The 5,932-nt window shown below is 40.3% G+C and overlaps 1 non-coding gene across 1 annotated transcript; it reads left to right on the forward strand.

Moving 5' to 3' along the window:
• The first annotated feature begins 5,590 nt into the window (after positions 1 to 5,590).
• On the forward strand, positions 5,591 to 5,723 carry LOC115935699 (U11 spliceosomal RNA). The gene has a single exon (XR_004071318.1). It is a non-coding gene; the product is annotated as a U11 spliceosomal RNA (small nuclear RNA).
• Positions 5,724 to 5,932: the final 209 nt, after the last annotated feature.

The following is a 5,932-nucleotide window of genomic DNA, read 5'->3' on the forward strand; positions in this document are numbered from 1 at the left end:
TAAAAAACAAATTTCATCGACCTGGGAAACCGTTAGTGGAAAAGTCAAATGATATTAATAGAGAGCTTGGATTTGAAATCCTGAATCTGCATGGCTGACTCTAGTTCTCACCACTCTCATCTACAATCTCTATCTCTTGAAGACCATTCTTGCCCCCTAGCAAATCCAGTCTTTTCAGATGACTGAGCCAGCATGACTGGCATTGTAATTTGTTTGATCTGCACCCCACCTGAATTCACCTGAAGCTCTGGTGGGCAGCACCTGTGTTCTCTTCTTCTCTGCTGCCTTCTCTGGCATTTCAAACTTGTTCTGGCACAGGTAGCAGCAACCTGGAAATGCCTATGGGAGTAACTCTTGACTAATGAAGATTAACAGTTAGCATGTCAATGCCTCAACTTTTTTCCCTAGTGGCTTAATTCTGAGATTTTTTTTTTTTCTGAAAAACATTCTGTTTTCCTAATTCCTTCACTTATATTTCTTGTTATCACCTCCTATGTTAGGCCATTTTTGCTTTGCTATAAAGAAATACCAGAGACTGGGTAATTTATAAAGAAAAGAGGTTTAATTGGCTCATTGTTTTTCAGAGTATACAGGAAGCATGGTGCCAGCATGTGCCACTGATGAGGGCCTCAGGAAACTTACAATCATGGTGGAAGGTGAAGGGGAAGCAGGTGTGTCACACTGTGAGTGTGACAGCAAGAGAGAGAGGAAGGAGGTGTCACTTACTTTTAAACAACCAGATCTCGCATGAACTCAGAGTGAGAACACACTTATTATCATAAGGACAGCACCAAGCTATTCATGAAGGGTTCAATCCCGTGACCCAAACACCTCCCACCAGGCCTCACCTCCAACACTGAAGATTACATTTTTTTTTTTTTTTTTGCCCAGGCTGGAGTGCAGTGGCATGATCTCAGCTCATTACAACCTCTGCCTTCCAGGTTCAAGTGATTCTCCTGCCTCAGCCTTCCGAGTAGCTGGAATTACAGGTGCCCGCCACCATGCCCAGCTAATTTTTTGTATTTTTAATAGAGATGGGTTTTCACCATGTTGGCCAGGCTGGTCTCGATCTCCTGACCTCAGGTGATCCACCCACCTTGGCCTCCCAAAGTGCTGGGATTACAGGCATGAGCCACCGCACCCAGCCTGAAGATTATATTTCAACATGAGATTTGGAGGGGACACACGTCCAAACCATATCACCTCCCAAGTAGACTACACATCCCAAGTGCCTGTCTCAAGGTCTGCATTTGAGGGATCCCTGAGAGACCCAAACAGCATTGGACTCTGCCAGGTCCATCCCTCATTCTGTCTGTGGCCCCTCTTTCTCTTCTCCATAGAATGAGCTGCTGTGGCCTCAACTGCTGTTGCTGTGCCTCCTGGCCTGGCTCCTCATATTCCCCTGGCCCCCTTCACAGCATTTTACAGATATTTTTCACAAATTAAGAAAGAGGCAGCTTCTAAGGAGTCACACCTGTAACACAACCCATGCACCATTTCCCCCTTTCCCTCTGTTGGAGTCAGTCACGCAGGAAATTACAGAGACTTTCTCATTGGGTAACATTTCCAGCCTCTTGGCTATGCTAGAGTTCATATGATCATATTCCTAGTGGCTGATAAAAAGCTCTGTTTTTCAGCTTGCTTCAGTCCTTTTTTCCACATTCACCTTAAAGCCAAAAAATATATAGCAAATATAGCTGGGTTGAAGAACGTGACAATGCACTAGTTATTCTCTTTCCTCTTCAGATCCACCCTCCTCTGTGCCCTGGAGGCTGAGCATGTGTACTGCATTTCCCAGAATGCTTTGCCTTCAGGCATCTGGTTGGTTTCACCCAATGGACCTCCACATGTAGGGGTGGTCAGAGCCTTTCCCAGTTGCTATTCCCTGGGTGCTTCACCATTTCTTAATGGTGTTCCCATCTTTGGTACAAGGGATGTTCATAAAATTCTTCTTGGTTAAAACTTTCTGAGTTCCATTTATTTCCTTCCAGAATGCAAATACAATATAAAATTGTACAGACCAGTACAGTATAAAAACCACGCCACTTTCTTGTAATGTTGTCTGAGAACAATTACTTAGTGTTTGCATCTGTAAAATAGGCATTCTGGTACTTCTTTGTCAGGGTCATTGTGAGGGCATGCAATTAATATTGGTTTTACTTCTTTTTCTTCCATTCTGGCTCTCATGAAAAAAGCCACAGCCAAAAGAGGATTAGTAAGCTGAAATAAGCATATATCTTATCCCCCAACTTACATCACAGCATTGTTTTGTTATGTGTGTTTGTTTTATTTCATGTGAAAACAATTATTTTGTGTTGACTTTGACACTTTCTCTTGTCCTAACACCAACATTTTCAAAAAATACTGACATTTTCAAACAATGAAATTAACTGTTGCCCAATGAAATTAACTGTTGCCCAGTCTCCTTCTGATTGAGAGCCTGCATTTATTCAGCTTGGTGCAAATGCCTGAGAAAGCATGCTATTCCAACCAGTGGGAGAGGAGCCCAGTGGGACTGTGTGTCTGCTGCTCCATTCATTGTAGAAGTTAAAGTGTGTGTCTGTCTATAAAAATAGCTTGCTGGACATAACTTACACCCCAAACCCTATATCTCCATAAATAACCCCTGGCAGTTTCATTACAGCCTGGGGCACCCCAGCTAACACTGGCAGCTAACTTAACTCCAATCAATCTTTCTAATGCCTTTCATGGTTTGGTTTCATTAAGACCCAAGGCCATCACTCACCCAGTGCCTGCTCGGCCACCATGTTGATTTGTGTCTCCTTATTGTGTGGATGAATATGCATCCCAGAAGACCTGAGATTTCCTCAGGAAGACAGTGCTGCTGAGTGTTCCCTATTTATTGCTTAGTACAAGAATATATATTACCTTTTATTATATGCCCATTAGACAGTAAAATCTGGTGAGGGATTTCTATTGGAGGGTAGTGAGCACAATTACAAATTTGGAAATGACGTGAAATATACCCTTGCAAGGATATTCAATGATTTATCAAATGCTTTTTTTTTCTGGTGACATGGATTAATTCATAGCCTATGTGAGATCATTAGGTTCCCCCTTCCCCTCACACCCTTATTTCTGCTTTTTAGGCTTTGTTTAACTCTTATTTATGCCCCAGTATATAGCCAAGAAAGGGCCAATTTGAATGAAAAAGGGACTGCTCCTAGCTCTCTGGTAAAGTCCCAGCAAAACCAGTGCTTCTCTCTCATTTTTTGTGTAGAATTTGAGGCAAATATCCAGGTATTGAGGGAGAGAAGAGAGAGAAGAAATTTAAAAGATGCTTCTCTGACAGAGTAACCAGGAACTACTTCATCTGGCTGAGCACAATTACCTGCAATGTGGTCACCTCAGCCTGCCCCCTACACCGTTCCCTTATAAAATCTGGAGGCGAGAAAAATTGGTAAAGTTAAAGCTTCAACCAAGCAGTTTTCGATTACATAGCTAGAATTTACTCAGCAGATCCTAATGGTTCACACTAACCTTGGCAGGATCTCAGTGGCCATATTTTCACAGTTGACTTATTTTTGAATAATTTCTGTAACAAATTAGATATGGAAAGCTTTTCCTTGAACCTCAGTCATGCATTTTTTTCTCTTTCTTTCTCCTTCCTTCCTTCCTTCCTTTTTTTTCTTGCTTGCTTGCTTTTTTTCCCCCCTCTTAACATTATCCCTAAACCCCTCTGGAATTTTTATCATAAAGGCCACAGGAGATGTTACTCGGTGTTTTTGCCTTCAACTGTGTGTCCATAGTGGATTTTAATAGGTAGACCGAAGTAGGTTTAACCAGTGCTCACTCAAGGCATCATTGAGAGGTGGATGGAACTTATCTTTCCAGCTGTGTCCCCTCCCTCTAACTTCTCTCTTAGCTTGTGTCAGCAATAAACTCACTCTTACCTGTCACCTCCATCACTTCCAGATCCCTAGTGACCTTATGCAGTCTACTCGGTTTATTGCTTTCCACTCCAGTCCCTTGCCTCTATGCATCACACACACATAAAACTTGATTCGCATCAGTCTTTATAATCTCCACGACAAAAATGAAACAAATAACAACAACCGCTTCTAGTTAGTCCCTCTGCCTTCTGAATCAATGATTTATGACGTGTGTGTGTGTGTGTGTGTGTGTGTGTGTGTGTGTGTGGTGGATACCTTGGGATGATGGTGGAGAAATAAAATCAGAATCTCTGATAAGGAAGGATAGCTTGAAAGAGCATACTCAGCATTATGATTTTACATTTAGAAAATAGAGGAAAACTCTTTGTTTTCTTATATAAATTACAGAAAATAAAAAAGGCTTGCCAAAACCTGGACAGACTCCAAGAAAATATTTTATTTTATATAAAAAAATTACAAAGTGCAAAGGTGACTTAGAAACAGTCGGGAAAGAAGGAAAAGTAGTTATTTGCCATTGCACAAAGGAAGGGTGTGGTGTCACACTTCCTTGGAGAAGGGATCAACATTAAGAAGGAGGCTTATAAGGATTTCATTTGTCGATTTCACAAATGGAATCTGCTTAGCTAATAGGTTACACCTGCACTGTAGCCTGTCTGTAATGGAAGTCTGGTAACATTTATTAATAAAGCAGTTTGATGCTGAAGGCTGGAATAACAGAAGTGATGGCAAATGGGAAACTGGGCCAGTTTTCTGATTTGTGGCTTCAGGGTGTGAGAAGGTTTCTATCACAAGCTTAGAGATAAACAAAATGTCAAACACATGTCTTATTTCCCTTGGTTTAATATTTCTTGCCCCATGTTGAAATATAAGTATCCTTAGGAGCTGTAGTTCTTTTAGACAAGTCTTAGTCACTATCACCTCAGACCTGACAGGATTCTCTTTCTAAGAGAAAAATTATGTGGCAGAGCAAGGAGAGTGTATTAGGACAGTGAGCAACTGAAAGAGGGAAAAGGAGGTATCATAATTTGCGTTTTAGCGCCAGTACTTCCCAGCCCCTTGTATCCTTACCTGTTGCCATCTAACCTAGTGGTTCTTCTCTTAAAAGGGGTACAGTCAGGGGAAAATCTTCATGATGCTGGATTTGGTAATGATTTCTTCACTATGATACCAAAAGCATAGGCAACAAAAGAAAAAAATAGATAAATTAGACTTCATCAACGTTAAAAACGCTTGTGTATTAAAGGACACAATCAACAGAGTGAAAAGTCAACCCATGGAATGGGAGAAAATATTTTCAAATAATGTGTTTGATAAAGATTAATATTCACAATATATAAAGAACTTCAACTGAACAACAACAACAACAAAATGAAAAGTCCCAATTAAAAAATGGGCAAACTATTTCAATAGACATTACTCCAAAGAAAATATGCAAATGATCAGGGAGCATATAAAATGATGCTCAAAATCATTAATCATTAGAGAAATGAAAATCAAATTCACAGTGAGATACCACTTTACACTCACTAGGATGGCTAACATCAAAAAACTGGAAGATAACAAGTGTTGGTAAGGATGCAGAGGAATTAGAACCCTTGTGCATTGCTGTTAAGAATGTAAAATGGTATTCCTGCTCTGGAAATTGATATGATAGTTCTTTAAAAAATTAAATAGAGAAAAAGGGCTTCTGTCATGAGTGGCCTATGTAGGGCAACCAGATTGCTCTTCATGTGGAATTGACATCAAGAGCTTTCAGAAGCGTATTTTTTGGAAGTTGGGCAGCTGGTAATCATTGGTCTTGGCATCCTTATTATTAAAAGAAAAAAATTAAACAGCATTGCCGTATGATCTAGTAATTTCTATTCAGAATTTCTATTCAGGGTATACACCACAAAGATTTGAAAACAGATGACTCAAACAGATATGTGTACACCCATGTTCAGGGCAGTATTATTCACAATTGCCAAAAGGTGGAAGCAACTCACATATTTATTGGCAGATGAATGAATAAGCAAAAC

Source organism: Gorilla gorilla, chromosome 7 (genome assembly GCF_029281585.2).
Source record: "Gorilla gorilla gorilla isolate KB3781 chromosome 7, NHGRI_mGorGor1-v2.1_pri, whole genome shotgun sequence".
Lineage (NCBI taxonomy): Eukaryota > Metazoa > Chordata > Mammalia > Primates > Hominidae > Gorilla > Gorilla gorilla.